At 30.8% G+C, this 9,714-nt stretch overlaps 1 protein-coding gene across 4 annotated transcripts in view; it reads right to left on the bottom strand.

Moving 5' to 3' along the window:
• The window catches only part of LOC108746992, a 212,139-nt gene that overhangs the window by 170,550 nt on the left and 31,875 nt on the right, over nt 1-9,714 (bottom strand). Inside the window, exon 1 of one of the 4 annotated variants that reach the window (XM_018484179.1) lies at nt 1,262-1,339. The exons of 1 other annotated variant lie outside the window; for it this stretch is intronic. The gene's annotated coding sequence lies outside the window, so the exon portion shown is untranslated. Of the gene's footprint in view, nt 1-1,256; nt 1,340-9,714 lie in introns of those variants that run through there. 2 more of the 4 variants (XM_018484181.1, XM_018484180.1) reach the window with 2 other exon arrangements.

The raw sequence follows: 9,714 nt of genomic DNA, 5'->3' as shown, positions 1-9,714 counted from the left end.
TATATATAAGGATATAAAAAATGTAAATTTAACTCTATATATATATAAAATATAACATACCAAAAATATTACAAAAGTATAACTGTAAAGATAAAATTTATTTTGAATGTTCTGAACACCTTTTTATCTACTGAAAGATTAAAGAATTTTACAACAGTTGCAAATTGCAAAGCTGTTTTTTCTGCTGAATATAGTCATGACTTTAAAATGATTATAAAAGCAAGAGCACACGATAAAGTGTTTGTTGTGTCGTTTTTAGAAAGTTTTTGGCAATTATATATTAATGTAACAGTGTATATAGACGCCAACACAATTTTCTATAAACGACAAAACAATCAACCAACATTTTATCTTAATATCGTGTGCTTTTGTCCTAAAAGTTATTTTTTGATCAGTCACGATTCATTTTTATGTCATTTTGACGTTGTCGAGACATGTTGTTCTGCTTGAGACGATGAGAAATAAAGTCACTCTAGATTGATAAAGTCAAATTCCCATTATTTTGACGCAAAGATGCAGCTTTCAAACTTATATATTTATAAACGTAATTTGTGAAGGAAAATAAGGCTGAAAATGTAAATGAATTACTTTTTGTAATCAGTTTTTGTAATCAACTTATGGATAAAGAAATATGTTTAATTTATACATATATTTTTTACTTTAATATCCTCATAACAAAAAAACTTTATAGTCACAGTAAACTCACAAATAAATTGTAATGTCTATGAAATTATCGCGCACGCGAAAAGCCACAGTAACATTATTATCTTAATTCTTACATGCCACAGCAGTGTCATAGTGAGAGATACAATTTTTACTACAGATTCATAATCGTATCGTAACGATATCACCTGTGACATTCACACCTGTGACTTTCGCTATGACTTTGCTACGATCATGATGTGATATTACACCTGTGAAAAGCGGACATTCGCACGTCACCATGATGTTTTTGTAATATTTTTTGCTATGAGAGACGGATTTATTTGTCGTTGAGATTTTAATGCATAAAAGTACAGAAGGTAATGTAAGTTCCGAAGATGGAAGTTCACGTTACATATAATGTAATTACCGAAAGAAAAAATAAATTTTATAAGAGCTAAATGTTTAGTTCGACAAAAAGTTAATAGGAAATTTTGTACAGGTTAAGCTGCACCTAATGCGTAAATGAAATGCGTGCATTATATGCACTATCCGTCATTTTGACGCAAAATACTAAAAAAATTGAATATACCATTGAGACGAAACTTTATTACTTTACTTTAGATGAGAAGGTGTGAGAAGAGGCGTATGTGAAGACCGTTGTATCCCCGTGTGTATTTGCCATCGAATCGTTTTGAAATGTTCCGATATTCACCACTTGGTCTTTATTTAACGTTATATTAGATTACATTTCGACGTTGTATTGTATTATATTTCGCTGCCGTTTGTACTAACACCTTTGTATTAACACGCAACTCGTATACTCAACGCATATACGCAACTTTTACGCACAAAAGAACGACGACGAAACATCTTTGCGTAGCAACGCAAGTAAACAAAGTGACGTAATAATTGAAGACCGACGCGATCGACTGCGGCGACAACTTCACGCGATTCGAACGGTGCGGCGCATTCGACAGCTCGACGCGATCGACGTTCCGAATTTTTGATCGCAATTAATTCTGTCCCAGAATTTCATTAATTAACTCGCCCGTCTGATCCATTTAACACTTTCAATATTAATAAGCGCACACATACCACCTTTATAATTCGTAAAAAAACTCCTGTGAAATATAATAAACTGCGATGAAAAGAGTCAGACGTTGCTTATTTCACCTCCGCGTATATTTACGCTGCTGAGCGAATTACGCAATGCAAATTATTACTATCGACACAAAAGGGAAATTAATTCAAACCATTGGCATCACAATCGCTGCAGATATTTCAACCATTGAATTGTCGAATTATTTCAAGCGTTGAATTACCGAATACTAATTTTAATTCAAACGATGCAAAAATTATTTACGCGATGTGTCATTTGAAATGTGAAATGAAAACTCCGAAGAGCGAAAGTTTTTCTTGGAAATAACTATCGCTATATCTGTTACGTGATTCAACAATTTGCACACGCAAATGAGAAATGTCGTATAATTACGACCAGGCATAGAATGCGTACCGTTCCGCATGATGCGCATGACGTATCATTTTATTCTTCCTTAATATTCGATGAATAACAAATATAAAATGATACATCATACGTGAAACGGAACGCATTCATAATTACGCATTCGGCATTCTCGCCAAGCTCACACGCACAACAATTCGTCTCCGACAAGTAAAAACAAGATGAATATAAAAGTAACTTGATACAACACTTCCGATATATATTTGATATTTCTAGTTTTTAAAATCCGCGCACACGATTCCACTTAAGGCCACGGTACATAGAAAGTTATAAACGAATCGACCAATTACAGTCGAGAAAGTGAGACAATAACTCTCGTAAGCAGTAGCAAATAAAAAAGATTGAAAAATAAATGAGCAAAAAAGGTCATATTCGATCAAAGCGAATCTTAATGCCCAGTAATATCATCAAATTAATATTATAAAAATATTATAATACATTGTAATATTTTTTTAAGAATCTTACAATTTCCAATTTAAGCAAACAAGTTATTTAAAAGATGCTGTGTTTAAAAGATGCTCATTAGCACATTATATTATTAGATTACTTATCAATTTAATTTGTGATATACATACTCTAACTTCAATTTAGAACTGTGTTTCAAAATCGACAAATAATCGGCGCGCGATTTGCTTGAATTAAAAATTGTAAAATTGACACAAAAGTATTATTAGTCATCAAAACCTGTTTTAACCGAATATTGTCTTCTTCGCTTATTTCTATTAAACATTTCTTGATCGATTTTTATTTAATACTGTCAAAAATGTTGATTTGCTTGTTGCTTTATGTTTTTCAACGTGCCAATGTGTGATCTTACAATATATAAGAAATACGAAAACTGCAGAAATATCTCCATTACGTGTGAATGCTCAAACCGAGACGGCAGTAACTGAGGCTCGGATTATATGTATCTGTCTTGTGACTGCGCCAAGATTAGATAATGTTTTCCATATTACTGCGATACTCGTTATATATTATAAGGACATTTATAATGTCCACGATATGTAATACACATGTAGATGATATATGTATGTAATTCAATATTCTCTTGGAAATTAATTCGCACATATCATTCCGTTGATTTTTGCGGAATAAAATTTGCGAAGTGGGACGTGATAAAGACACGAAATTACCATCGAATCGCGTTTCGAAATATTCCATTATTTACCGAGTATTATAAATGCATGTTGCAAAAAATTATATATCGTCATTGTTATTTAACATAAAAAAATATCATATAAAGAAAAAAAATTATATTTTATAATGACACACACACATACACACGCACGCACGCACACGCATTTTACTTATTAATACAATCGCAGTCGCAAAATAGTAATTAGTGACGATATGTAACGTGTATGAGCGTCAAAAGTTTCAGATTACTCGTTGGCCGTTGAAATATTCGATCTTACGTTAAAGAAACTTTATCATTATTAATGCGACCCGTCATCACGTGTTGCATTAATTTCATTAATTATTATGTATACCAAATATACGTCTACTAATACATTATTGAACTCCTAGACGTAATATTTCATATAAATTTTTTAAGTGCTCTGTCTACAGAATTTTTTACGAATTACATTGCTTTTTACCGACAAACTGTTTGCATTATTAGTCAGCACGTATTCTAAGTAGATGGATTGTATTAATTAGTATCGCATAGAATCATTTATATTCTTATGATTTAGTAACATCACTTTCTTACTTCTAAAGTTTGAAAAAGTCATTTTTGTTTTATAAAACCTTAAAAAATCTATCTTTTTTGAGTTGTAACGATTTTTTTAAACTATACTTTTTTAGTTATAATGATTTTTTATGAAATTTATTGTAGTTCACTTCTGATAACAATGTTCAATATTCAAATTCTCTCTGCCATACATACCCCGAAGATTTTTTTGCACTGAACACAATGCCGTTGACAGAATTTGTCTAGCACATCAGAATTTTTAGTAAATTGAGGCGAAATAGGTCAAAGATGACGTTTTCAACATTTTTTTTACAGCAAAGCAAAAACCTGTATCTAAATAAAGTCGACATCGAAACGTTCAAGAGCTTTCAATTTTTCAAGAATTTGATGTGAATTTTAATTCATAATCGAGTAATGACTTTAATATTTTCATCAAGTTATGACTACTTAAATTTAAATTGACATTTAGTGACAATAACGATAACATCTCATGATTTAAATTTGCAATGTTCGATCGCATTTATTTTAATGCCTCTCTCAAAATATTGTAAAAGATGCAGAAAAACAGAAGTCGGATCGAACATGTTATTTATTAATAAGATTTTGTGATTTATTCTCATACAAGATTTGTATTAAGTTCGTTTTTGTATAAAATTCATCAAACATGTTACGCAAAGACTAGATAATTTTGTGAGCCATTTTCTGTAATAAATTATTTATATCTATTTTTGCGATTCAGCGGCAACGTAACGTTTAATGACAACGTCAGTAACTTCTCGCAATTTTGCAACATTATTTAGTCATATTCAATACATTATTTAGTCATATTCGATACATTTAACGCATCAAATTTCCGGAATTAATTGTCTCCATTAATTAAGCTCATGGCACACAGAAAAATGAAAGGCAGTATGACATAAGCGGTAAGTAAAAGTGAATCGACCAATCATATTAAAAAAGTAGATAACGTAAGCAGTAATAGATGTTGATTTATTTATTACTTACATCTTACTGCTCAAGTTTTTTTTGTGTATCATAGCCTTTATATTTTCACGACGTTAAAACGTAAGAGTTTTGATCACTCCATCCGCGCAATGCAATTCGTTGCAACGTGAAATAGTAAGCCAAGTTGTCCAGCTTTCCGTCAAAGTTTATTATCTAGCAGTTCGTGCAATTTTTATGAATCAAATGTGATTTGCGACTATTAATATCGGGCGCACCAAATCCAATATTGGACGAGCGTTATTGTATCGAGTAAATTAGCACAATTTCGATGCAAGATGCATTAATATGATCACGCTCGTTGATCGCGCTCGTTAAAAATTCAAACTGCGTAAAGTTGCTACCATCGCAAGACTGCGTTTGGAAACTTCACCCGAGTGTACGAGTCTGTCATTTTATCCTTGTTTTATGTCTAATGAACGATAAAGCTAGAATGACGTACCAAGGCACTTGAGTGAAGTTCCCGAATGCAGTCCTATCGTCGTCACCGTCATTGTCACCGCTGTTCAGTCCTCGTCGTTCCGTAAAAACATTTTGTTCTTTTTCGCAAAAGTAAATGGCGTGCGTACATATCAATGTTATGAATTATTAACCCTCGAATGGCACACTTATTTTCAGCACCTTCAAACGGCACAGATGGGTCATTCGTATCTGACTCGATTTTAAGGCTCTTAAAGTGATCGAAAAATTCTGTAAAAATTTACACATGTTTTTTAAGATCTCTACTAAATTATTCTGCTATGTAGATATTGGAAAAAAGTTTAGAAAAATTATAAAAATTACTTTCCGCACCAGAAAATAAGAACTATTAGAAGTGGCATGGACACAAAAGACCCATGTGTGCCGTTCGAGTGTTGAATATCGAAACGAGTCGAATCACGCACGCAAGTGTAACGTTAAACAGCGATAGTAAATATTAATACATACATACGTGGAAAGAACGATTTTGTGAAGTGTCTAAAAGTTTAGCTAAATACAGAACTGAAAATAATTTTATTGGATTATATATCAGAATAATTATGTACGACTCTCAAGCATGATAAACAGTTGCAAAAAGTTTTGACACTCTAGCAACAAGTTTGAGTGTTCTACATAATTATTTTGATGACCAACAAAATTATTTTTAGATCTAGTTAAATTTTTAGATACTTCAGCAAAATTGTTCTTTCCGTATACATGTCCTAGAACAATAGAGCAAATATTTCTCGATATTATCATCCCCTCTTTATGGATTTTACCTCGCAAGAAATATTGTATTGATATCGGGAAAGCATCGAATTACAAGTATGCATTGTAAAATCATAATTAGCAGCAGTGTATCTTGTAGTTTGTAATATAATATACTTGTCCGATGGGTAAATGTTAATTTTAATCTTCATACAGTTATAAATACAGATACATAAACCTTACAAAAATCTAATACTAGTCAAAACTCAAAGACAATAATTAATTACTTATTTGAAATATTAAAAGCACTGTTGTTCAGTATTTTTAACAAAAATAAAATTAAAATTAGAATCAATATTGGATGTAATTCAGTTTATTAGCAATAAAAAATATCTCAATATACGAGTACTCCATCAAAGATGATAAAATAAACGTTTCGACGAAATAAACTTTGTTTTAGATTCTTCTCGGTACATAATGTAGCGAAACTGTTATGAGTGACGCATTTAACTTTGTATCAAACAGAGAGTTTCATTAAACACGTTCAATAAATACTATAAGGAACATCGTTATAAAGATATATCGACTTTGTAAAATCTAATAATTAATAATTGAATGGTAAAATCAATGGCAACTAGTCAAATTTTTCAAAATGATCAACACATAAATATATTAATTCTTTAGTGAGTGAAAAGATGTAATTTTTTCCAAGTTATATAAGATGTAATAAATATGACGTGTTTCAAGAAACTAATGATCTGGTCCGCAAATAAGAATCTTGTGAGGATAAATTATTAGGTAGATATACCAAAACATAGAAGCATTAATTCTTTGTAAACAAACTTGTGTACAAATAGTCAAGTACTTCAGTGTTTTTTATACTTTTAGTATTCCCCAAATAAATAATTAATTACTGTCTTTTAATAATAAATTGGCTAGTATTAGATTTCTGTAAGAGATCCGCGTCTCAGTTACCGTGACCACCTAAGCACTTACACGTATCACAACTGAGATATCTCCGCGATTTTCGTATTTCTTATGCATCTAAGTGAATCACGTGCGCGAATTTTATATCTAATACTTGTTTCCACCAATATAGATTAACTTTAATCTCATGTCAATTCAATTTACTTAGAACTGCCGCATATAAAACGCCTTGTGCAAAAGAGATTTTACCGCCCCTCTTAATATTTCTCAACTTTTTGCTTAATATTTATCAATCTTTTAAACAAATTATTTTTTTTATAATTTTTAAAATATATTTGAAAGAAGATGCAACTTCTAATTTTGTTTTTTGATATTGTAACTTTTTCTTAAAGTGAAAATATGAAAAGTGAAAATTTTTGCCATTAAAGTTTAGAGCTATTTTTCGCTTTTCACGTTTTTATTTAGGGAAATGTTACATGATCACTATTCTGGTGCTAAAATAGCTTGGAATGGCTCTATATGTATTGAGAGATTTTAATAGCGTTTAAAAATAACTATCTAATCCCCAACTAATGATTTCAGAGAGATTTTGTGATGCAGTTTTTCTAAATTTATATTTATATACATATGCGTTTCGAAACAAAATTGAATTTAAAGAAGCAAGCACACGCAATTGGTGCTACAGAATAGATTTTTAAAATTAAGTATTAATTTTTAAAACTTAATTTAACGTCCCTCCCCCCTTTCCCACCCCTCTTAATGCGACTATGGAGTGCACAATTTGCACATCTGTTTGCGACACTTATTCGTCATTGTTTTCCTAATTCTAATAATAAGAATTAAAAGGATAAGTCGAACCGATATAATCCATATATTGAAAATAGACATAAAAATGTTTTGAATAATATATTAGGAATGTTGTGTGTATCATTTTTTGCTTACATTTTGACGCTTGTCTCGTAGTTTTTACTCATCAGAAACAAATCGTGTGTATAAATATGTCAAAAAATACTTTCTTATTTACTCACGTGAATTGCCGGATCGCGTCGCAAATGTCAATAATTTCTAAGACTCTTGTTTTTCGAAATCATTTTACATGATATATCGCATAGATCACCGAAAAATCTTTGCATTGTTAAAATTAGCATTTAACCCTATGAAGCTGACAATAGGTCTATCAGAACACAAATTTGTATTCAATTATCTGTTAGTTAAAACTGACAAATTAAACAATTCAATATCTTTATGTTACATCTGCAAACTTGGATTATTTTAATTAACATATACATACAATTAGTAGTTAATTTTTTTAATGAATCATGTTATTTTGGTTTCTTGAAAATTGATTAGTGCCTCTTAATTAACATAAATTAAGTGAATCTTACAACATCAATAATTGTCTTACAAATTTTGATGTCAGCTTCGAAGGATTAAGATAATTTAATACTCGAAATTTCCGATTATAATTATTAAAATATCAATTGTCATTGTATAAATACAATACTAAAGCATTTACAATATTAAAGCATGAGAACTTTGAATGCATTAGCCGATCAATACAGTTCGCTATAACGTAAATGTAAAGTCATGAAAGTGAAATAGTTTTCTACGACACTTTCGCAGATTATTATCTTATATGAAATTTTTGCGAATTAAAGGTGACATGTTTGTTTGACTTATTGATATTTGAAACGCTATCGAGCATTAAATTGGCTCATCCTATCGTTATTGAATGACAATTCCAATACAGAATGTATTAATATTGCATATCGAAAATTCGAACGTCGCGTCGGGCTGTCGAGCGCTTGTTGCAAATTTAGACCGCGAAATTATTGTTGCCAAAAAACGTCTCTTTTGTCTTTTCTTATGTAAAAATAAATACCGCACATTAATATATCAGCGCGGTCATTGCGGCGAGTTAAATAGTATCAAAACACGTCTAATAGAGAATCAGGCGTGTCAAATCGATGGAAATATCAGAGCATCTCAAAACGGCAAATATATTTTTCTCCATTGTCGCAGCTGATTTTATTCCGCAGTAATTAATAATATCGTACGAATTAATATCTGAAAGAATATTGAATTACATGTACCATTACATCATTATACCATTATTAAGTATCACGACTGTTATGAAGTTCTTGTAATGTCTAATTTAATGGGCGTCGATTACAATAATAAATCTTTGCCTTGACACAATCGCAGATATATAATTCGAACCTCAGTTATCATCGTATCGTCTAATCATTCACACATAATCGGGATGTCTTCACGTTTTTGTATTTCTTACTTGCTCTAAACGCATCGGAAATTCTGTGTATGAATTAAAGATTAGAATTCGATCAATCAGACCAATAGATAATTTTCGTTTTAATTCGTTTTGTTTTGCAGAGTGTTTACTGAAATCTTGTAAAAAAATTTCTTGAAAATTCCCGAATTTTCCAGGTGTTTTTGTTCAAATAAGATTAAAGAATTTTTCAATGCAACTTTGAAATAAATTGGAATACCTGTAAGTAATTACAGCAAACAAACTGTATATTGTAAAGTAGTAGAAGATAGGGATTCCAAGAGACTAGAGATACTACAAGGTTCAATGAGTTATTTTATTTTGCTCAGTATTGTCTTCTATTGCCATTCTTTCTGTATAAAAATTTGCGAGACATATGAGAATGTACGTAAACATAAATGATACGTATGTCATACTTATTGCTAATCGATTGTCAATATTTTCATTATCAAAGAAACAAAAAGTTTCCAG

The sequence above is a fragment of the Trachymyrmex septentrionalis genome, unplaced genomic scaffold, assembly GCF_001594115.1.
Source record: "Trachymyrmex septentrionalis isolate Tsep2-gDNA-1 unplaced genomic scaffold, Tsep1.0 scaffold19, whole genome shotgun sequence".
NCBI classification, from domain to species: Eukaryota; Metazoa; Arthropoda; class Insecta; order Hymenoptera; family Formicidae; genus Trachymyrmex; species Trachymyrmex septentrionalis.
The sequence above is the reverse complement of the archived record's forward strand: the minus strand, read 5'-3'. Positions and strand labels throughout refer to the sequence as shown.